The sequence below is a fragment of the Cheilinus undulatus genome, linkage group 7 (genome assembly GCF_018320785.1).
Source record: "Cheilinus undulatus linkage group 7, ASM1832078v1, whole genome shotgun sequence".
In the NCBI taxonomy this organism is placed as follows: Eukaryota; Metazoa; Chordata; class Actinopteri; order Labriformes; family Labridae; genus Cheilinus; species Cheilinus undulatus.
The window spans coordinates 22,354,116-22,379,927 of record NC_054871.1 but is presented as its reverse complement, the minus strand read 5'-3'; positions in this window follow the sequence as shown (position 1 = coordinate 22,379,927).

Below are 25,812 nucleotides of genomic sequence, written 5' to 3'. Positions count from 1 at the left end.
CTCCTGTGGTAAATTAAATTAATTGGACATAACTTAGGCACACGCCTTTCTACAGAAGGCCTCACAGCTGACAATATCAGAGCAGAGATTCACAACCAGTGCTCTTCCAATAGCTGGTCGCCCGGCCAAGCTCAGCAATTAGGAGAGAAGGGTATTACTAAGAGAGGTAACCAAGACCCTGATGGTCATTTTAACTGAGCTTGAGAGATCTTGTGTTGGTTTGGTACAAAGTTCCACAAGGATGATTGGTGGAGGGCTCCAGTGATGTTTGTCATGGAGTGTGGGTCTTTAGTCAACTAAATGCACACACTTTGTTATGACACTTAAATATTACATCATTTGGAATATTTCCCATTACTGTTTATAGAGCCTATTGTCTCCTTTTACAGCTTCTATTCTCGTTACTGATGAGAAGAGAGGGAAAGGTCATCAAGTGTAGAAATATTGTCCCTACAAGAACAATAGGAGTCTTCTCTCCAAACCGATTTCATTCTCCCACACTCACCAGCTGATTCATACACTGACACTGTTTCCACTGAGTGTTTCCCTTGACAAAAAAGAGCTCATGTTTCATTCAGAGTATCTGTATCTGCATTACCCTCACTCATCTATCGTCCACCGTGTACTTGCTACCTCTGATACCCTGTAGCTGCACAAATATGTATGCTCTCTATCCCGTCCCTGATAAGGTTTTTAGTGTAAGCTACACACGTTGAGTGTTATCTCTGTAGCCATAACTCTGGTGTCCGGTGTTTTCTTTTGAGAGAGCACGTCTGATACGCTGTGTCAAGCTAATCACAATGCAACCATTCCAGTGATTGATACTTCCCGCAAAGCCTTCTGGGATGCCATGTTTTCACAGGAGGAAAGGGGTGAACAGTTTTGTTTCTCCAAATGAAAAACAAATGGAGCTGGGTGGAAAATTGTAGAGGGATGGAAAGGGATCACTACTTCTGTGGTTCCATGTCAACCACAAGGTCGCATACCAGAAATCAGGATCCCCCACAGTGGGAGCAGTGTTTTGTTTCGACGGCAGCACATTTTAGTGCTGTCGGTGTAGCCATAATCAGGGAAATTGGCCCGTTAAAAATGCCTCAGTGGCTCTCACTGGCAAGTGCCACCCTCGACATTCATTGTGCTATAAACTCACCTTTCCTAGACATATTTACATTTTTGTTCACAAGTTCAAGAAAAAAGCCAGGGAGCTGAAAACACAGTATGTCAAACACATAATTTAAGACATCCAACAATGCCTTGTCGCACAAAGGGACTTTGGGTTGAAACTTAACCACAACAGCAGGCTGTACTGTGGCATTTTTCATTGTACCCCAGAGACATTAGACCAATTACCTTGTTAAGTCATGTGTCTCCTTAACTGATTGGTCTGGAGAGAGAGAGACAGGCACAAAAAGAGAGAGACAATCAGAGAGAAACAGGAGCATGGGGCGAAGGGAATGTGACTGTTGTGTTGTATAATGAGTGAGCTATGGGCTCTTTTTCAAAGTATCCAAAGCAACATTCAATAGCTACCAGATGGTGGAAGGAAAATACAGTGAGGGAACTTGATTACCTCCAAGCATTTTTCTCTTTAATTTGTAGCAAAGCTGTGATGTCCTTAATACCTCAAAGGCTGTATTATTTTCAGCATAATCTAAAGTGGGAGTATAGGAGCACTTAAGAGTGCTATCAGGCACTTCATATAAGCAAAGTGACTAATTGAAAGGAGTAAGAGAATATGGCACACACAAGCTGGTGGCCTTTTAAAGTCAGAGCAATCATGTGCTTTGAATACTAATGTCTCCATCAGTGAGTTTACGCCATTGTTCTTCAGCTAAATGAGCTTATATTTGAATACACTGTATAATGATGGCTCTAAAGGGCCCTACTGGGTGAGGTAAAACCTCCTCATCCTCCATTCTTTGTCTTGTTAATATGCAAAGAAATGAAGGTGAGGCTGTTTTCATCACTTCACATGGTGAGAGTGTTGAAACTGACAATATTAAGAGGTCATTTCCACTTCCTCGTTGTGTTTGTGAGCATGCCCGGGCAGCCAGGGGTCAGAGCTTGTGAGAGCCAATGACAGGGCTCAGAAAGATAGGGTCAGATGTCAGAAATGGCAAGAGGGTCCCGTGGGTGTCCTATATATGTCATCAAGTGTCCTGTAAATGCAACGCTTAGCTGATTGATTGACACTCATGTGAGGAAATTGTTTTAAAGGAAGTGCTGAGCCGTTGATGGAGAACCTGTCAGTGGAAATACAGCTGCAGAATTTAATCAGAGACCATGTTTTCTTTGGTTCCCCCATTCACAGGTGTATGTTTGAATGAAATTAACATTTCTTTTAAATATTTTGTTTACAAAACTTCTTCTTACTTCCAAATAATCTTATTTGGGTCTTTTGTTGTAAAAAAAAAAAATTACACTAGTAAAGATAAGTAATAGATGTGGTATTTTCAGACAGGAAAAATGGGATTAAAAACAAGTATTTATTTATTTTTAGTCATCAGAATACTAAAGTTAACACTTAAGACATGTTCACTTATCAATATCTGGTGGAATAGCCCTTTAGCATGGTCTTTATCAGCCTTTTACATGGTTGAACAGTGATGCTATGTCCCTTTTGACACAAAAATACTTGCAGCCCAGCCCAGCCCAGCTTTGCCTGTCAGATCTCAAAATTACCATCTTACTCAGCAAAATCAAGTGTGCATTTGTCTTGATTCATCTGAACAGAATGGCTTTAATACATGGAAGTTTTTTTTTTTACCAAACCTACCTATCTGTGTGTGAGCCAGCCCCGCCCAGTGTTAGCAGGGCTCAGAGAGAAGCCTTTAGTGTTAAGAGAGATACTAGCGAAATGCTTAAAGAAAAGAAGAAATAAATTCAGTCACAACTCACTTTTGTTTAAGGCTGCCCCAGAAATCAGCAGAAAAATGGTGGCAGCATCACAGCTGTAAAGTTATATTAAGGGATCTGTGTCCATGTTTGTCCTCAGTCCCTAATTTCTGCATCTCCACCCCTCTCTCTGTCCAATAATGAGCCAGGATATTATTTTAAACTCATATTTGGGGCTATGGCCTGTTATGTTTTAGAGAAAACTGCATTATAAGGCAAACAAATCAGTATTTCAGTTCTTTTTTTTTTTAAAGACTCTGACATGCTGGGAGACTTGCCACGAGCGTTAAGACTAATTATTAAACACAGGATATTGATAAATGATTAGCAAAAAACATTACAAATCATCTAAAAAGCTACAAAACAGCCACTGATGCAGGGAGAGAGAGAGAGAGAGAGGAAGGAAGGAAGAACTAAGTCAGTTACTAAGGTTGCAAAACTTTCTGTCCAACATTTACAAGTTAATGCCCTTATTTTGCTGAAATCTGTAGCTTATACCAATAAATGTTTTCCTTTATATAAGGTAAGCTTTCGATAGTCTTTAGTTTTGTAAGAGTTAAAGCAGTTAACAGTCCTCTCTGATTTGAGTTTAATAAGACAGTACTCATTTTAAAATGTTAAAAATTGGAAATACAAGCGAACTACAACATAAGCTTTATAAGACAGATCAGTAATTTTTTATTTGTATTTTGAATTCCCTGCACAAATTGTTGTATAAATATTCTAGTTTTCACCAAGTGTAAACCAGTTCTCTATCACCTGGTCTACCAAGGTTAAAGCCCACCCTTATTTTTACATTTCTTTCTTGACAAATAGCATTCCTCTGCTAATTAAAGCTGTTGTAAGCGATGTATTTTTAGTGTCATATGCCCACAAAAACAACACAGCCTGTCAGGGTTTTGTTATTGAAGCCATCTAACAGAATAACACACTTCTGCAATGACTTCTCGCACTGCACTCTCAGCAAGGGGCGATGCTCCAGCCAATGAGGAGGCTAGTACTTGCAGCCAATCAAGGCTCAGGTCAGAGGCAGCGTTCCTATTGGCTGCTGTAGTAGGTGCGTTTCTGCCTCTCAGCTCAGTCAGAAGTTGATACAATGGCGGCGTTAGCAGCGGTGTTCGGTCCTATGTAGAATTTGTTCATGCTGAGACAAAGTGTTTTCTTGCCTCTGATTTGGCCATTGATTTCAGTGGAAAAATGGAGCAAAATCACTCCAAAAGAGCTTTGCCACCATCGGTATTCGATTCAGTGGACATGCACATTCGCAAGGAGGTATGTGAGAAGAGGAGGGGAGCTATGGAGCTCAAACAAGGAGAGGAACAGGAAGGGAGGGGGAGCAGAGTTGATTCTACACAGCTCTCATCGAATGTTACATACTCAAGCTTTAATAGTCAGAATGGTTTGAATCAGCTCAGCTCACCTGCTGAAAGTGGTTAGGATGAAAATTATCATGTGGCATATTGATAGAGTAGAAGCATTCAGATACCACCAATCTCACATCCTTCATTTTTGACTGTTTGCCACATCAGTTCATGTCTTAAAACAGTCTTAATAAGTCTTCTGTTTGTTCAAATGAATTTGTAAATGTTGGTATATTGGCAGAAATCCAGTATCGTTGCATGTGTAGCATGTTGTAATTAGCTTAAAACGGAGGATCTTACAGTTTCAGATGCACAGAGCTCTGAGTTTATTTTGCCATCTTTATTAAAGGCTGTCATGTTACTAAGTTTTTGATTGTTTTTTCGTATCACCAGCTGATATCTGCATGACAAACACAGTTTTGGTGAGGAAGTCAAAACAGCTTTTGAAAAAATGAAACCATACATAATGAAGTATCACTTTACTTCCCAGCTTCTGTGCAAAACCTCAGTAACTTATATACCTCAAAAGACTGAATTTACTCCATATTTGTAGAGTGGATTAAATTGTCGATCACATGTGGCCAAAACTGTTAGTTCTGATCCCAGTGGATCATGGTTCAGCTCCATTTCACCACAGTAAAATTTTGAGTTTTATTACTCTTGAATAGCCATCTCTAAATGCTTCCCAAGTTTGAGCATTACTATTCTGTTGTTCAAAATAAACTGAAAATGATTTTCCTTCATTCCTGGTCTGAAGCACACTGCATCATGTAGTTTCCTTAACCAATAAAAAAAAAAAAAAAAACTAAAATAGTAGAACAGGAATGATGAATCATCCCAGAGCTGTATGCTTACTACAATAACACTCACATCTGGACAACAAAAGATAGAAAGTAACAAAAACTTCTCTCAAAATCTCTGGCAACATTTCATTCAACTTCCTCCAAATGTAGGTTTTGCACAGAAAGGAGTAGTCGTACCCTGGTATGACTGATTTGATCAGGCATGTGGACCGTCTAAACTGTGTTAAATTACCCAGAGTGCTCGCCTTGTTGTCTCGTCATACAAACTGTTTTGTGGCCCTCCAATTGCTCCTGGCTGCCAGGCTGGCGCAGTCAAGGAGTCTGCCTGATACCTTGTGTTGCAAACCCAAGCCAATTACCCCAATTAATCTGGCGGGAGAATGGAATGGAGATGGAGATTGTTTTGTTTGAGTCAAAATAAGCACAGTCTCCTTCCCGTTAGCGCTAGCACACATGGTGTTAATGTGTGGAGGCCGCTGCATTTTTTAAATCCTTTTTTGCAGGATAAATGTGCACCTTAAGTAGGGAGAGGAGATCATGTCTTGCATTATGAGCTGGCAAGAAATACACAAAGCTTGTTTAGACCTATGAGTCTTGTGCTCTCTCTTATGGACAATCAACTTCAGACAAAGTGCACTGGCGAAGACAGACTCTCAGGATTACTTGGCTACAGATGGAGAGGATCATATCTTCAAAGAGACAGAAGTACAGTTTGGTTTGATGCGGAGCACTTTTAAGAGAACAGCGTGTTTCTAATCATCTTTTATGCAAGTGGAGTAGAAGAATGTAGCGCTTTTATAATGGACATAAAAATGGGGCAGGAGATGAATGAAGGAGATATGAACCACGCTGTTGGGAAATATTTAATGGATGTTGTTGCTCAGGTGGTGTGACTGTCTTGAATGTTCCACTGGCTGCATTTTCACTAGGCCGTATGCTGTCCCAATGAAACCCAGGATCCCATTTGGTCTTTGTCAGTCGTCGTAAGGTGACCAGCTGCTGCTTTATAAGCCAGGGCAATATGTTGACCACTCTCGTTAAACTCCTGAACCTCGCTTGTAGAGCCTACTTGGTCCAACAAAATCTGGATGTGACAGAGGACCCAAATTTGCAGAAACGTCTGGAGAGCAGACAGTTTGGCAAAGATGATAAAGTCAGGGAGAGATGGATCAAAGCCCTCAGTGCCTGAAAGTTAAAGTTCCTCACATCAGAGTTAGTTTTTATACCACGTATTCAGTAAATGAGCTCTGTGTGCATGCCAATGACTACAAAAGCAGAGTTGAGCTTTGACATTCATAAAATATTTACTTCATAGTTCTGTCTTTTTAGAGCAGTTGCTCTTGCAATAAGCTGTTACTCATGTATTATTGAACTGAGTAAAGACATTTGTCAGCAAGCTGAAACTTAATATTCCTTCCTCGCTCTGAGCTAAACCCACTTTTCAACAGTACTATAGTCCATTAAATCTCTTCTTTAGAGTTTCTTTTGTTTTTTTTTTCTATAGTATTCATAAAACTCTAAGAAATGTCCTTGCACCATACTTTTCTTCCAGATACAGATTCTGATTCCCAGATTTGAGTAATGGCAGGCCAAGAATACCTCAGATTCCTGTTTAGTTATTAAAGGCACACAACGTATGTTACAGAACACTGGTGTTCTACATTATGCTAGCTTTGACTTCAATTATAAATCCTACATGATTTCTATAACTTTTTTTTAATTTTTGTTGCCTAAAAATGCCTGATATTGTAGTAGAATATAGTGGGCTCAAGGTGCAGTGCTTTAAAGCTGCATTTTTTGAACAGCAAACCAGATCGACTCTTTCACATATCCATGGCATATGATATTTTTCAAGGCAACTCCAATAGATAGTGTGTGGAAAGAAAAATGCAGAGGGTGATTGGCAAAGTTTTGTCTGTGACAATCACAGCAACAAACTTATGATGCAGAAGGCATGCGCTGTCCCGGTGAGTAGACTACATAACATAAGTTGATAGGGAGCTGCTGATATTGTTTGCTATTACTCAAGCCAAATGGTGGGTCAAACTCCTTGAGTCATGAGAAGAGCAAAATATCTTTCTAAGCTACAATTAGGCTCTTTGCCCTTCTGTTAATAAGAATATGTCCTGGTTTTATAAAAGTAATGCCACAGAGACATATGAGCAAATGTCCTCCCTGGCAAGGCTGCTCATAAGGGGGTACTAAGGGGAGAGCTTCTTAAGGCCCAGCCAAACTGGGGGTCCATGGAGGTCGGCAAAATAATTATCCATTTAAATCATCAGCTGTGAAAGCCATATTTTATTTTTCACCAAAATAATAACCACTCTTATAAAAGCAACAAAAAACATTTTTTGGGTTAAAGGTGACAAAAATTGGTCAAAGGGAACCAAATTGGGCGAAAGTGGCAAAACAAGGGTTTAAAGTGGCAAAAAGAAGTAGCAACAATCAGCAAAAATGGATTAAAAGTGGCAAAAGTGGAGATAAGTGGCAGAAATGGCAGAAATGGGTTAAAGTGGTGAAAAGAAGTTGAAAACTGAGCAAAAACTGGCCAAAATGAGTTAAAAGTAGCAAAAATGGGCGACAAGAGGAATACAGGCAAAAAGCAACAAAATGGTTTTAGGAGCCAAAATAGGGCAAAAATTCAAAAGGTTACAACTGCTGAAAAGAAGAGTCAAACTAGGCAACATGTGTCTATAGAGTGGAAAAATTGGTCAAGAGTGGAAAAAGGAAGTAGCAAAAATGATTGAAAAGAGGCCAAAATTAGTTAAAAGTGGCAAAAAGAAGTGGAAAAAATATGAGAGAAGTAGCAAAAATAGGTTAAAAAGCTAGAACTTGACAACATAATGAGGAGATGACAGGCTTTTACATGTGGTTGAACTGCAATATCAACTATCAGCTTAGTTTGGAGTAAGAAGTACTAGAAGTAATATGTGGTATGCAGTTTCAGGCACAGCTATCTTAATTCATTTGGCTAGGGGGCCAAGGTGATTGGCCTGAGGTTTATTTGAATTTGTACTGACCCTCTGAGAATGACGTTTCCCTGTAAGGCTTGACTGTTATAACTAAAGGCAGGCTGTTTGGTTGTCACACCATAGGCGACTTTGTCAACCTGCACATGTATATCATAGAGAAGAAGGCCAAAATAGTTCATAACTGATCACAAACTTTTTAAAACAATCAGTCCAGGACAGACACAATGGTGGAAAAAATTCTTCTATCTGCAATCTCAGTTTTGAAACTTCCAAAGTGGACTGCTGAATACTTTCTGTTAGCACTGTGTGGTACTTGTTTGTTACTGTCTCAGCATAATTTACATGACATCATACGTTATTGTGACAGAAGGCTATGCTCAAAATGCAAGATAAAATGTGATATCAGCATTGGAACAACTCTGCAAACTGTCCTTCAACTAAAGTGACAGTTGTACAAAACATGTCCTTAAGATGCCTCTGAATCTTTGTCCCACATAGTTTTCAATGTTCATCACTGTCTTGAATATTTCTCATACCCTACTGACTTTTCTGACTTGCCTTGAAATATTTAACAGATCCCCGATAAAGAGATCTGTGAAATAAAACTCCAATTCCTGACCTTTGGTCTCCCTCTCTGCGCTGAACTCTCTTGACTTCTGAGAAAAGTGGCACTAGTTTCCTCAGCTGTTCCTGGGTTTCTGGCCCTCCGATAAGCTGATCCGGCGGGCTCATTCTTACCTCCCCTCCTCTCTGACCTTTGTGCTCTCAGTGTAATTGCCTTTAGAGTTTGATGGACCAGTGTCTCTGAAGCAGATGACGTCTCACTGCAGATTGTGATAACAGCTAGAAGGCGTCTTCATCCCTGACCACCACAGAACCCTTTTCAAGAACACTGTGGTTAAAGGAAGTCGCCATCTGCTAAGGAAATAAAGTCTCTGTTACCAAGCCCCACAAAACTCTGGTTTTCATTTCCACTCGGGGATAACTTCAAGCTCTCCATCATGCACTTTTTAACAGCACTTAGGGTGCATAGTTACTGTATGCGGCCTGTTCTTTATGGATTTCTGCTTAATACAGATGTCAAAATCCTTCAACTTCTTGTTGTGATCAAAAACATAAGAACCTCTGCCATCCATTTTTGGAGCATGTTCTTTGTTTTCTGTTGTTGGATGCTTTGCCAAGCCAAAAGATCCCTCCCGGCCTTCTGCTCCAAATGCATTTCCATCGAAAAAAAAACATAACGTGATGTCCTGTAATTACATTTAAGTGACAAGATTGAGGTAATTAGCAAACCAGATAATGGGACAAAACACAGGCTTTTGAATTGGATCACAGACAGCCTTTTCTGATACAAAGCATATGCTGGCAGAGGAGCAAAAAGCCAAAAAATGTCCAGAAAGACTGAAACATATGTTCACAACGATGCTGAATTCGATCCAGCTCTGATAGCAGAACAAGTCTTTCACTCTTTATTTGTGTTTTGAAGACTTCATCAACAGACCTGCAGGATTTCTTCAGTCACGTTTGTAGGGCAGAGAAGAGACGCAGACAGGTTGATGGATGCGCAGGAGCTGAGTCATGCACGTGCAGAAAGGAGTTCACCCCATCTGGCTCCCGGGTTGCCCCTGAGCGACGGTGATGACGGACAGGAAGGCGGATGACAGATGAAGATGTACGACTGCAGACGGACCATCAGATTAGTGGTTTGTTATATCTGTTGTTATGGTGTAATCAATCCCATTCATCCCCCTCTCTGTCCACCACTTGACGGGTGGATCTGCTATCTCTGTATGTCCGGCCTCTAATGACGTCCAGTCACAGAAAAAAAACACTCCTCTTTCTCTTTTTTAGATCCTTATTCCCTCAGTGTGGTTATAGAACGCTGCCTTAAAGTCCCCGTAAAGTGATAAAAAATCTTTATTTTAGGTTTGTTCTTTGACAGGTCACTGTGCAATGCCCTAACCCTCACCTGCTGAGTGAAAACTTGACTTTAAAGCACATGTCTGAGCCCTAACAATCGTTCTTCTGCACGTCTGTTCTCTGATTCCCCCTGACATCTGTGCACACATCATGACCGGGGCCATCCCCATGTGTACATTTGATGCCTTTTAGCACTGTACCAATACTTAAAATGCTGACCTCTCATGTCATAGGACAGCCTGTGTCCAGATTAGGATTAAACGTCAGTTATAAAGAATCTGTTTTATAGTTATGAGAAGACTTTTACCATTTGACGAGAACTGGAGTTAAATATTCTACAGGATTTATAAACAATGTCCTGTTTAAACGTAAGTGATCAAGACCACAATTGCACTTCTTGTTGACATAGAATTAAATTGGATTTAAGCAAATTTAGTTGATAATAGTTTGGCATCACACATTTTTATAATGAGGGATTAAATCAGGCTGGAGATTAAGCTGTGCCACTGACCAGAACAGACACGATGTCTGCGTTTGTGGCTGACGGACAGTTATGCAGGGAAAGTATTTGCTATCCTGAGAGCAGCTTCAATCCCTCACAGGGATAGATGTGTGGTTTTAAAATGCAAAAACCTCTGACATTCATTAAAGGCCAAGGAAGGAAACAGGAAAACTGGGGTGCAGACGAGACTGGAGTCTATGAGAAAGTGAGGTGCAGCTGTGCACGGTGATTATGTTCTTCATCTTAATTAATAATAAATGAATAAACATATAAAAAGACAAATAAATCCTTCTTCAGTCTCAAAAATCATGCAGTCTGTATCAGCTTCTCTTTTTAGGACTGCCTGTTTGCGGGGCTGAGATGAAGCAGTTGCGCTGCTGTGCTCTCTGCTGTGCGTCTATTTTTATGTTCCTCTCTGCTCTAAAGAGAGTATGACATACCATATTTACTCATTCAGTGCATTGTATTATGATCTTTGGTTTCTATATTATAGTTAGATCATGAAAAATGATTGAAAATTTGTATTTCAAACACCTAAGTTAGTAAACATTGAAAAGTAATATTTTTTTAAAATGTCCATCTTTTTCCCTAAACGCCTCATTGGACCGCGGGCTGAAGTTTGACACCCCTAGTCTCAAGCATTCACTAGGTGACTGGAATGTTTCTGACAACCAAAATTGAGCTCAGCACCAGGATTACAACTTTGTCTGGGCCTACAAATATAAAAAGTTTAACCCTTTCCTCTTAATAAGTTCTAGACTTTTCTAAATAAAATGCTGAAGATGTTTGAAGCATTTAGTCCATGATATAGACAGTCTCTCCTAACTAACGAGTCATTTTTATTTGTTAACTGATGATGGTAAATGAAACAGTTCTTATTGCCCAATCCAAAATATGATTGTGTTCACTTTCTGCTGTCCTGTAGACCCATAAATCAATCATCAGAAGACTTTTCTTTGACTTCTATGTAGAAAAGTCTCTCTTGATGAAAAGCGTGAATTATTGTTTGTTTATTGATCACGAAACAAGAGAGAGAAGGAGCGTGCAGCGCTGTCAGTGTAAATTTAGAAACAAATTGATTTTTGCTTTAAGACAATCTAAAGAATGTCAGATCAGACAGGAACATTCAGCCCTAACTCCTGTCTTGCCTTTTTTAGTTTGGCCAGTTTTTGTCGTTTCATAAAGAAACGTTAATCATGCAGTGAGATCGCACGTGACTCTGCAGGTGCAGTATCAGTGACTGCGGGTGAGATCAACATCAGCTCTAGATGAGCACCATCACACAGGGGAGCTGAGTTGTGGTTGAAAAGCAGGGGCATTATACAGGCTGGTGTGCCCAGCCAAACCAAATATGGCCCCAGAGGGCTCCCATATTTGCCCTGCTCAAATAAAACCAGTCCAGGAGAGAGGTGAACAACTTTCAAACAGTCTAAATCATAAATTCAGTCACGCATAATCTCAGTGTTTTCACATGTTTATAGCAACCTTATTCCATCATATCTAGTGTGTTAAGAAATAAAGTTTGGATTTCACTTCACAGAGACATTAATGTTTTTGCTAGTTTCTCACACATCTTTGGTTGATTATTCCCTGCTTTTCTTTTCAGTCAAGAAGATGTGATACATTGAAGCCTCCTGCGTAGCACTAATGCTCTCTTAAGTTTTGCCAGTTCTGTTATTATTTCCCTCATGGAGATGAACTAATTGCTATTGGTACAGAATGCAGGACAGAACAGCATTTGGATTCAAGGGTAAAAAAAAAATGTGTGAGGCACATGTTGAGAAAATAACAGAGCCAGGGTTTTAAAAAATGGAAAACTGCCTCAGCCACCTACATGAATACATCCACAAGATTTAGCACTACTGCAGTGACTCAACAGCAGAGTAAACAGGCAGATAAACACAAAATTAATTAAAATCTAAGAGGGAAGCTTAAGCAGCTGGTCTTAAAACTGTCACTGTGCAAATTTCCAGCAAGAGAACAAACAATAACAACAACTCATGGCACATTTTTAAATTGTAGTTTTACTTACAGAAAGGTTTGTGGCTCTTTTGACTTCTTTGTGTCCACTTTAATTGATCCATATGCGCATTAGTATGTGCTGTAGTCCCATTTTCTTTGAAACTGAACTTTAAGTATGTTTTCTGGTCTCAAAAATGAAGAGTTCTGTGCTGCATTACCAAAAGCTCCTGGGATTGTAGTTCTCATTCAGGAAATTTACCCTGTCAACCTTTAAGATACAAAAAGGCTGACATAGTCATGCTTTTAACACAATGAGCTGCTTCTTCCTTAAGACATGACAAATGCACCCAAAAACATGCTAGCTAGCTCAGCCAATCAGTTTTTAAGACTTGAGGCTATGTGCCTTTAACTGTGCTGTCAGAGTTAAAGCTGCAGCATGCTACAGACCTACATCTGGCAGCCATGACAGGTAGAAGAAGAATAAAGAGCCATTTCAGCATCAGTGCTAATGGGAATAAATGGCTCATGCCTGAGCTGGCTAACAGCTAACCACATCTTTCTTAGAGCACACAAAAAAGTTCCCCTTCAATCTTGCATCCTAAACAGGCCTTTTTATTCAAAGAAAGGCAAAGTGACATGTTTGTGTTGTGAAATGTAGTTTCCTTGCAAAGTTTGCAGAAATACGGCAGATGTGTTTGAGTGCTCTCAGCTGGGGGGAAGCGTTACAAACATGGCTGACAGAGTGAGACTGGCTTCATCTAGACATGAGCTATTCTTTCCTGGCACGACTTTTGGGAAATTTGGTCAAAAGTGGGCAAAATCTTTGGCTTGACTAATTCCATTTTGCTTGAAGTGAGATTAGCCAAAGTACCAGTGTTAATTAATATCACATGTAAAAGAGGCTCAGTCATTGGGGTTTGAGAGTGCTATCCCTCGGCGATGACAGCTTTGAACATCTTGCAGCATTTTTGTGGTAAACAATTCAGCTCATGACCAAACCGAGTGATTAGTTTCTCTTCCTCTTTGGAAATCTTCCTCTGAAGAACAAAAGCAAAGGCAAGGATGGGGTTGAAGTGTAATAAGCAAATCAGAAAAGCGAAACTGCTCCTATGGTGCACGCTCAATTTGCTGCTTCTCACTTATCTGCTGCAGCAACCGCTTCACCTCTGATCAACTCTGAACTTTCATTCCACAGCCTTTTATTTCTTCTCTTTTATTTTTCAACCTGTGAAGATGTGTAACCCGAGGATCTGTCTGAGGCAGATACTTCTCACTCTGTCTGCCTGTCAAGATAGCTGAAAGCACATTTTAATTGCTTCGTGAGATGTGTGCTTTCCTTTTTGGAAATAAATAAGTCGGGACTAATTTCAGGGAAGTGGACATTATAACACTGCAAACTTTAATTTGAAACCCAAATGAATCTTGAGTTTTCTGTTGAAGCACACTTAGTTGCCAATCCCATCTCCCTGCATAGATTCCACAGGGAGTGCAGAGGAAATGATTCTCTTATAATTGTTCATTTTTCCCCAAAATGGCTTTGATTGTAAAGACCGATACAGTACTGTAGCCTTATAATCACACTAAACTCAGGCAAAAATAAACAGGAAATTAGTAAAACAAGTCTGCCTTTTTCCTTGTGTTCATTATTTGAACTTCCTGGACACAGTGGGAAGGTGGATGAATATTAGATTGTTTTTCTCTCTCACTTTGTCTAATTAAATTTTCTCTTCTTTATTGTCATAGAAATTCAAAAGTAGAGACCCTTGTTTAGACCTTGCAATAACATGGATTAACACCCATTTTGACCTTTAGAATATCATGTGGTAATCTTTAATGCGATGTGGAATGACTATGTAAAAAGATTTGATAACTCAGGTCAGACTGCATACAGAGGCAGTCTGGATGCCTTCATCTGGGTTAGATTGGTCATGTTGAAGCAACAGATACTGGCATGCATTAAAGACCACCCCAATAACTGATGTGATCTGTGGTGACTGTAAACATAAAGCATGGATTTATTTATGTCGTGCCTTGCTTGTAGTGATGGGAAACCATCTTAAATTTAGTTGTCACTTTAATGCAACCAGCTCTCCACAAGGGTTTTGCAAAATACAAAATCACTGTTTCCTTCAAAACCATCTTAATGAAAAAATGAGGGTGAAAAGAGGTGCTGCTAACCTCTTATCAAATGGCTAATACTCCCCCCTTCATTTGTACTGCCAACAGCATTACTTCACACATAAAGCAGATGTAGCAAACCACAGTAAGCCTGAGAAACACAAAAATGATGTATGGTTTATTATCTTAAGGTGTGAAAGTGAGTTCCTATTGCAGGTAGTGACTGAAGATGTATCACTGATGTATAGTGTCAATACATGTAATAAGTGCAGTCAACTTGGTAGCCAATATTCAATTCATTAGTTCACGGTGGCCTTTAAAAAAAAAGAAAAAAAGAAAAAAAGCACAATTCAAAATACTTTCACACAACTCTGCACAACCCTGCAGGAAAGTGATGGGTTTTGTGTGAATCCAGTCTAGTTGTCCTGTGTGTATGTAAACAGCTGACTCACAGACCTGCAGCTCTCTGCTGTGGTCTACTCTGACATAGACAGAAAGCGGACACAGTCTCGTCTGGTCCCTTGGTGTAAATGGCCAGGTTACAAGGGAGCAAAAGAGAGATAGAGAGTCACTGCAGACAGGAGCTGTTTTGGATAATGGCACAAATAGAGCCAATACAAGGAAGTGCAATGACTTTCTTTTGAAAATATTTATATATTTCTAAGATTTTTTTTTTTTTCAAAATTGTTATTTTTTTTACTTTTTTGGTCCCCAGGAGATGGGAGAACAAGTTTGTGCTCAAGACTTAGTCCTTATTATTAAGTGTCAAAAAATCTTTTAGTTTTAATTCCTGCTTAGTCTTTTCCTTTGTCTTTATAGTCCCATAATGTTTGTATAATTTAATGACATTGCACATATTACTAAAACTCAGCTTGTCCTGAAAAAAACATGTTCAGAGCTTGACTGTGCACCGCAGGATTCCCGTTTTACAAGTTTTTTAGGACAATAAGTCCAAAATGGTTCCAAATAGATTTGAGCATGGAAGGTTAAATGAAAGAAGCGTTGTAGGAGTGCCTAATTAAATTGATTAAGAAGTAAGATCAATATGCTATGAAACCAGAATTTGGTGATCTTCAATAAGGCCAGCTGTGTCAACACATTTGTCCTACATGTAAAGGCATGAGAAATATAGATAGACTGCAGAAAAAATATTGACACAGTCATGATGGCATCACCACTCACTAGCTGCTTCCAGAAGAGCAGTTTTGAGGCAAAAATTGGCCCACTATTAGAAATACTGTCTCCATGGAGCTGCCAATGGTACAGGGAATTAGGTGGACATGGGACGGGTCATCAGCGTCCTCACTGCGGTGCTCTTGAGTTGGAAAATAATTGACCCAGTACAGTGTGTATCCAAATAAATACGCTTTGGACATAGACATGTTTTTGAACCCGGCTGTTAACGTGTTATTTCTGCTGTAACAATATCAATTTTTTTAATAATTGGGCTTCTTAGGCTTTTGTAACCAGTCTCAAGTGGACACTCCAGGTACTGCAACTTTTTGCATTTGTACAATGGCTTCATCTTGTAATAGCAGAGATTGCCACATGTGTATAACTAATCCAATAGGGAAAACTTAGACTCTCTAAGATTGAAAATGCATATTAGTAAGATTTACTTTTATACATGTGGTGGATATTACTGGTGATACATTTTCTAACTTACATCTTTAAAAGCAAGGCTTTCATCACACAGTTCTCAAGCTGTTTTTACTTCAAAGAAGTTCTTCCACACCTGACTGAAGAAACTCAGGTCCACCTGTAATATAACTTATGTTTATTCTCCTTTGAGATACCTGACTTAACCTGACTCTCATAAACCTCACTAAAAAGTAATTTATTCATGCACAAACATCCAAGAACAACACATGCACTGGATATTTAAATAGTATCTTCACACTTTCTTGGCACATGCTCATGTTCCACTATCAAGATAAAAACAAAACACTGACTAACTAAACCTCAGGGTATTTGAATGGATGCCAATTTTGATCACACTATTCCATCTCATTTATTGTATTACATTCCTAATAAAGAAGCAAAATAAAACAAGTATTTGAAGACGATAACAGATGGTAGCAGAGTTGGTCTTGTTTACAGAATCATGCTGAAAAAATGAGTCGGTGCTGGGGATTTATATCAAACATGCCCCCACACCCCAGCCTGCAGCTTTTAGCTGTATGTGCTGCGTTAGCTTCACTAATCAGATCCTCATGTGAGAGCTTTGAAAGAGGTAAAGAGAGAAGAGACTGGGAGAAAAACACAGGATGGAGGACAATGAGGGAAGGGGAAGAGTATCTGATAAAGAGATAGGGGAGATTGGTTTTAGAGAGATACTGCTGTATGAGTGTGTGTGTTGCTGGAGGAGCAGGCAGAATGAGAAAGGGGGAATGGCTGAGGAGAAGCGGGAGAAAAGTATGGGTGGCAAAAGAGGAGAGGGGGGGGTCTGAGAGTCGAAAACAGGGGGAGAGAGAGATGGAAAGTGCTTGACAGGAGAGAGGGGGAGCTGGAGGACTATGACTGAAGCTAAATTCACACTTCAGCCGTAAGTGTCCCAGTTCTGATCCTCATCCAAGACACATCTGATGTGTTCTTTTTAGCTGTGAGACAGCAGGAGAAACCAGCCCTAATGTACAGATACACTGTTTCTTTCTTAACAATGCAAAGCTACATTAGAAAGCTGTGCAGTTCCTCTGTCTTAGTGCACTCACTGTAATGTGTCTCTAGTCTGTACTCTTCCTCAGGCAGCAGCTGAGAAAGAGCTGCATGCAGGCAGCTTTAAAGCTGAGGGAACGCCTGGCTTAACAAAGTGAATACTAAATGAAAAACAGAGTTTGATACGCACAGCTCCAAAGTTGTACTAGTTCTGGGATAAACAATTCATAAATAATATTCTAAATGTTAGTACTGAATGCTACACATTCATGTTGGAGCAGGTCCACAGAAAATTAATAACAGTTATGATGTACCAAACAATCACTGTAGCAAAACTCACAAATGCTTTGCTTTTTTCTCTGTTATCTATGTTTATTAATGTTTATCACTGTTGGTCTAAGAGGCTGAGTTATTAAAGATTTCATCTTGGGTTTAGAGAAAAAGTAATTGCTTTAAAATGTTTCCATTTTATTGACCAAACAATTAAAGAAGAAACAATCAGCAGATAAGTCATTGAAATAATAGTTTGTTGCAGTCTTTATCAGAGACATGCTGCATCAGTAATAATTATCAGACACCAGTTTATAAAGCTAAAAAAGCTCAAAAAGATGTTGAGTTAGAGGAAGATTATTTTATTCCTGTCCAAGGACATGACATCGTAAAGTACCTCTTGAATGCCGAGGTTGTCAGTGAGTGAGGGAAAATCTTTTTCAGGTGATTTGTGAGTCGCCACTCATTCAGCCTGAGCACAGCAACAGCAAAGATTATGGGGAAATATAGAAATAAAAATATCAAAAACTAGAAAAGCACTCGGAGAGCGCAGACCTCCGCCATTAGCCCTATCTCCCAATAGTGAAGAACCCCTCAAAAAATTCCTGGATTCGTCCCCATGGCATTCACCGATTACTCCCTCCCAGGTGAGGTGGAAACACAGTGAGGCAAAGCATTGGCTTCGCTAAGGGTGCCAACAGATGCCCCCATGGTCTCACCGGACCACTGGAAGTCATGGCAGAGGGTAATTATTCCTCTATTCCTCCCAGCATTGTGAGTATTCTCGCTACAATTTGCTGTCTTTCTCTCTGTTACGCTTTGACTCGTCTCCTCGACCAGGTGTGCGTCTTTCAAACTCTATAAACTCCAAAACTTTGAATAGAAACACACCTGGTGTATTGTAATTGCAGCGTACAGGTCCATTTGGAGCTGTAACTGCTTAAAGCCTGTTGTATTATATTTGAAAGACACTTTTAAGAGACCTGTATCTTATCAAAATGATCAATAAAATTATTAAAAACCTTTTGAATACAACGTGATAGATGATAAAAATGCCCTCCAGTGGATTATTCGTTGCCAAAAATGCCCAATGTATCAAATTTGATACAAAAAAAATATGTGTGGGGCGTGCAGATGGCTTAGTGGTTTAAGGCGCCACCCTTGTATATGGGCGGTCTGGGTTTGAATCTGGCCTGTGGCCTTTTGCCACATGTCTCTCCCTGCTCTCTTCCCCATTTCTAACTTTATCCACTGTCCTTCTCTATCCAATAAAGGCACAAAATGCCCTAAAAATAACTTAAAAATATAAATGTGAAATTTTATGGCAATTTTTCTTTTTTAGATTTTAGTAGAAGGTCATATTAACATTTCAGTCCCAAAAAAAAAAAGTAGAATTTTCTGGCGATTATTTGAGTTATCAGGCTTTAAGGGGTAAAGTTCTAACTTTCCTCCAATCCCATTCATTCCTAATGGCTGTCCCCCACTGCCTGACCCTGCAGCAGACACTCAGAGTCATTTAATTGCAAACAATGTATTGTGAAATAAATATTTACATCAATTAACTTACCAACTGTGTTTTCATTACTATTGCAGCTGGTCCAATTAACATTAATGATTACTTCCAGCTATTGCCTGTTCATGCTCAATAGTTGAGGAACAGCATTTACTCTACGAGATCACATAACATTTTAAATTAGTCCTCTTCTAACCACTCAACTACAGACTGTCTACAGGTCACTAGCAGAGGGGCAAAATGACCAATAATTCTTAATCATCCTCTGAAGAAAATCACTGTCAAGAAGACGTTGTAGTGAAACATCAGAGCAGTTATAGCAGCTGTTTAATTTCCAGTTTTTCCCCAGATTTGTCAGTAATTAAAGCCCCTGTTACGAGTTTTAGCTGGCTATGAAACAGAATGAAATTAGTAGTAATCAGAAAAAAGATTGGCTATTTCTAGTCATTTAGATTTTTGTAAATGCTTCCTCTGGGTAGGAGTCAGATGAAAGGGTGAAGTCCACATTGAAGAAACAGCTTAAAAGTAAACATATATTTTCCACTCCAAGCATTTAGTTAGTTTTGTTTACTTCTTATTTTTTATAGATGTCTCTTTAAAAGGCATAGATGCATATAGGCATCACATTCTCTGTTAATGTGTTAATTTCAGCTCTTTGCAGCACATTTTCATACTAGTAGTTTTTGAGTTATTGCAGGTTTTTAAATATGCAGCCCTTTTTTTTCTGTTCTTCAAAAGGGAATCCTTTAGCAGTGTTAGTATTAGCAAACAGATGTAAACATTTAAAGACAAAGTCAGGCCTTATCTTACTACTGTTAGATGATGTTTTGAGCGGTCTTGTGACGTAGCTGTTAATGATGTGTTTAGACTGTAGAGGATAGGAACAAAACAAGCAATTTTCACAAGGCTCTGCTCCCATATGAAACGTCTTTTAAGGTTCATCCAGTCTCTTTACACTTCCATCCACTCTCATTACTCTACCAAGTATCTTCATTAATAGTTTCTCCTGCTTATAGATAACAGATATTGGCCTCATTTATTACAGTAGGCCACAACCTTGAGAAAAGTCCAACTCTGTATCTGGACTTTTAGCCACTGCTTGGACATTTTTGAAAGATACAAATGAGTACAGTGTTTGGTTTGTGATAAGCAGCCTCTCTCTTATCATGTCCTTTTTCCTGGATGAGTGAGATGTAGTGGTGATGATGGATCATGGTTAATTTAAGTTTAAGTGTGCAAAGCCACCTGACTCCATTCTCATGTACTCCAGATTGATGATGGCTCGCCCACCTCTGCGTGAGGAGTCATAATTTGTCAGAGAGTTTACGCTCCACTTACTTACTGATGATGATGTTTTCCGGGGCGGTTTGAACAATCAGCAATCTGACGTTACTTCAGTTTCTTCCTGTAATAATGCAAACTTTATTTATAGAATGCTTTCCTAAATTAAACAAGGAAAAAAACAGAGAAAGCAATGCTAAACATTTTTTTTTCTGTGCTGTCACAGAAAATTGCTTGCAGAAGTTTTCTCTCTCCTACAGTATATTTGTAATGAATAAGATAGATTTGAAGTCGTGTGTACCATCTGCTTAGCTGGAGGTTGAAATTGCCAAAACCGTCTGATCTCCGATGCCTCGTGAAATGACCTCTTAGGTGTGGGAGACTGTGGATCACTTAGTGCTAATCCATCTGAGAGTCATCTGTGCTTTTCTCTCACTCACCTCTGACCTTTCTCAAGCTCTCTGGTCCCAAATCCATTGCCGGTGTGGAGCTGAGGAGGGGAGGAGGGGTTAAGGGAGAGAGAAGGGTGGGAGGGGTGTTTTCCTCTGGATGTTTCCTGTGGTTCTGAGTGTTTCGTAAACGTTTCCAAGCCTCAAGGTCTCGCAGGGCTTTTTCAGCAAACACTTGAGGGCAAATCACATTATTTGTTTCTGACTGACCACTGAAGGAGAAAAAAGGGGCAATCCTTAACTAAACTAATGGCTACCAGAGGGGCTGTCTAATACAGTGAGAAACACAGAGTCAAAGAGCGCTGACATCGCCTGGCATCCAGGGAAGCAGGGGCAGTCCTGGTCTGCCAGAAATGTACTCCTGAAAATTTATAGAAAATGTCAAGACTTATTTTTTAAAGCTGAAACAAAACAATCAATATGTTATGTTATGATATGGAATGACATAAGACAAGGAATGACAAGGATATGATTTTATACACCACAACACAATCTGCTATGATACAACACAACAAATTACATAACCATGTGACACAATCCAATATGACAATTAGTAACAATAAAACACTACATGATGCAACACCATATGATTCAAACAAGCAATACAATATGATGCTATACCACACATGAATACTCAATACTAAAGGACACAGGATGATACAATAAGATTGGATATAATACAATATGATATGACATAACACAACACAATAAGATCTGATCTGACACAATACAACATGTTATGTTACTATACAATAGGATATGATAATATACACTTTATCGCTCAATTGTGAAAATTTGTCTTTGACTCTGTTGTTTCACACATTTAGCTGCTTCACAGACAAATCAACAGAAAGGAACAATACACATACAAGGAAGAGAGAGGAAAGAGATAAAACAAAGACCATGAAGCTCATACATAACACAAAAGAGTTCATTTACAAATTAAACAAGGTTAGTGCAAACATGATTTAAAAAACAGTTCAATTTGCAGTTGAGCAATCTTTATCATCCTCTGCATACCTTTGACAGAGTGGAAAAAAAAGCCTTGCAAGCAAAAGAGACAATGACGCAGCTTTACTACATGCACGATGATAGCAGGGGTCTGTTGTGTGATACACACTTCATCACTGACCTCAACTTTCTGTGCTCACACATCAACTTAACTCCAATTCTGCCAGGAGGCTTCAAGGAACATCAGGCTAAAGTCGAGGTGAAACTTCAGCAGTTTGCATTCAAACATGCAGCTTATCCTTAAAAATGTGAGAAATTTTGTGTATATGAGAAAAACAGCAGCGTTTTCTTGTTCTCGCCCTCATAACTGACCTTAAATCCTTGCTTTAGTTACAGAAGTTTGGTATGCTTGAATGTGTTGAGGGACAAGGGTACAGAAAACTGAAACCACACAGTCTGACCCTCCACATGGGGAACTTCAGTGGCGGAAGAAAGGGACAGGAAGATAATTGAGTGGTAAGCATAGCTGAACGGTTTGCAATGGACCCAGGGGCTTTAAAATTAAGACCCGCTTTGACACTTCGGAGGGAGCCCGGGCCAGCTGAGTGAGATGAGATCCTGTCTAGGGCCACATCGGCAGGAAAAGGGGAGCGGGGGGTCGGTATGTGGGGGGTGAGGGAGAGTGGCTGGTGATGGCTTCAGTTTAGACGGCTGCCCCACCTTCACCGCTACCCCTGACCCCCTCTTCTGTGCTGCGCGTTGGGAGGGAAAGTGAACTGGGTTTGGGGGAAACATTGGTAAAGGGGGAGAACAGAACAGGACAACGTCTCCATTTAGAATGGTCAAAAACAGCTGTTCCTAAGTTTCTCAACCATGGTAAGCCCTGGAGATGATTTCCCAACAAGACCTTCTCCATTACAACAACACCATTCCCACATACAAGACTAGCTTTGTACTTTAACATTGCTGTTGAATTTTATAATTTGCAGACACCAATTCTCTTTCTGATTCATACCTACATTTTTTACAAACTTTCTCCATTCTCTGTCTTCTCTTGCCAGCGTGTCAATTCTTGCATAGAAGGTGAATTCCAGCAATCAGCCGCTTGCGAACAGTGAACAAATGGACTGTGGACCACCCTTACTTTCCTTGGCTCTCCTCCTGAGCCCCAGTGTCTTACACAAATAAACCAACACAGATTTAATGACAATGGGCTTCAAGATCTTTTACCCTCTCTTTATCAAAGGATCAAACACTAATAGTCTGAGCGTGAGTAAATGTATGTGTATGTGTGCATTTTTGCCAAGTTTAATAAACTTCTTTTTTAGTTCCTCTTTAAAAGTGGACACCATGGTGTCATCATGGTAGAAACACTGATGGCTTTGTTTGACACTTTCTAAATATTTCATAATATTCAGCAGTTAAAAGGAGCATGTCAAAAAGAAATTAATTATTGTAAGCACATTTCCAAAGAGCTTTTTATATCACAATTCCTCAAAATACAAAGTGAGTTGTAAGCATGGATTACGTAGTGTGTGAGAGGGAGATATGGAAGTTTTAGTCATTAATTTCAGACTCTCTTTAGTCCTCTCCAGCAGCTGTTTATTTTCAGAACCAGTTTACAATCCAAGGAAGATTGGGCTCCTCTTACATAAACCCAGCTCTTTAATAAAGATGAATGCTTGCTTTTATATCCCTCAACACTGATGATTTTTCTTGTTGATTTTGCCATGTACCCCTGAGAATACATACGGTATACATTTCAGCACATCTTTGAGAAGAACACTTGCCGCGGAGCAAAGCGGAATCACTGACCCACTCCAAACTGTTTACATAACTTAATCATCACCCTGGCTGATGTGGCATGTAGAGTTTGTGTAGCTAGGACTGACTGGACTATTATTTCAGGTCTGGGCACATTAAAAAGAGATTCCATTCATTGGTAATAATAATCCTGCCATGTGTAGCTGCTGTATTTTCAGTCAACATTGGCGTAGTAATGGGGATCATGCTCCAGACAATAAATGCATTATTCAGCATTGACTCTATTTGCAATTCTCATTCATACTGAATCCAAAATGTAATCAGTATCTCCAAATACAGCAATTTTCTAAGGTTACAATGGACATTACAAATAGAACCTTAAGGTGCGCTCTACACAATGCTTGCATTAATAAATGCTGGTGAGTTATGCAAATATGACACCAAAATCTGCATATTCATAAAAGTAGCGCTGCTAAATTTCAGCCGTGGCGTTGACCTAATTCTTACGGATCACAGATAACATAATAACCATGCTGAAGCAGATGTGGGCTAACATTGGCTCTTCATCCACCAGAGTATTTAAGGTTTTTCCCCGCCTCCCTCTTCCTGTGCTCCTACTCCTGTTCTCAGCTTAAAGAGACGCTGGTGAATAAATTGAACTCCCCAAACCGCATATCAATACGCTAACTGCATGTTTATGTCGGCAGCAATTAGCTTTGAATTTGTTTCGGGGGGAGCTGGTGACAGAAGTGGGACGTGTAATCGAAGTGCAAGGGGAGGTTGATTTACACCAGTCAAGTCGACTTCAGCCCATACAGGAAGTGAAAACTGTTTAGGGGTCAGCAAGCCACGAGGCACCTACTAGACTTTCCTTATGAAACCCATGTGAGATGTTGGTGTCAAGTGCGTGTGTGTGAAAGTTTCAAAGGGAAGGCCAATTAAATGTAATCATAACACCCACAACAGCAGCAGGTAACCATGGTGTGAGGGCTCATACTCTTCACACAGCGAAGTTGGTGGTCTGCAGTGTTGTGAGTGGGCAAATTAAGTTCTGCAATTTCATCACCTTCTTGAGGGGGAACCCTCGGGATATTCTAAAAACAAAGACCCAAGGAATTAGGATTTTTTTTTTTTAGATGGTATTGTATGAGATAAGATGCTGCTTTAACAAGAGTTTAACCACTATTATCTTAATAAATCAGGGTTGGAAGGACATGATTTGAATGTAAAACATCTTTCCAGGAGTAAAAACAAGCAAACATGTTTGACTCTAGGAAAACCTGACACCAACAAATAAATAAAAATACAAATCTTTATGTATACAGTATGAGAAGGAGGAAGAGTTCAATGCTTTCACACATTTAAATAGCACCAGCATAATTAATGAGTGTCACAACACTCATTATTCTCTCATTAAAAATTGACACTCACTTGTACAAAAAAAAACAGTTATGAAAATATTTGTCAAATGGCCTACATAGGCCAAAAGGAAAACAAACAAACAAACATGAAAACACAAGCAAAGCAAAGGGACGTTTGTTTCATTCAGACAATGAGGTAAACGTTTTCTCTTTTTCTGAGATAAAGATGCAATCATGTATTAATTACAAGTAATTTTCAATATTTTTTCTTTTTTTCTTTTTTTTTTTTTTTTTTGGAGTACATTTTTCCCTCTGATTTTCTGAATCTTTTTTTTCTGTTTTTCCAATCTAAAACTTTGGTATCTTATAATTCAGAGATAGTAATGCCACTCAGAAAAACAGAAAAAAAGTGTGTATGCAGTATGCTTTTGGACCAAACACTCCCTAAGTTTTTTTTTTTTTTTTTTTTTTTTTTAATTTGTATTGTATAAAGCCAAGCAAAAAATAAAATACATCTGAAATAATAATAATGAAATTAAATGAAATGAAATAAAGACTGGATAAAAGCAGTTAAATGTTTTTAAAAATATGTGGTATCAGTGTGATAAATGAGAATGGACTGTCATTATACTCTTTATATATTCCTCTGATAAAAACTAAATAAACAAAATCTTCCTGTCTTGCTCATAGAATTTAGCAAATTTTCAAGCTACTCACATTTTGTGATTGCTCTGGGGAAAGATAGAGATTAAAAACAAATTAATAATACAGACTGATAAAAAAATGTTCTGTTTTTGTAAAAGGAGAGAGAAGCACTAAATAGGTTTTATTTATTTATCAGTGTTTTTAACATGATTTAACTGCCAATAAAATCTTCTGCTAAATAACACTTTTCTTTACCAGCACAAATGCTGCTTTTGGATGTATCTACTTTTCAGAGGTATTTGGTTGTTATTTGACAATAAAACACATGAAGCCATGAAAAGACCAACCTGAAAAACAAACAAACAAAAACTGATATTTGTCTCTAAAAAA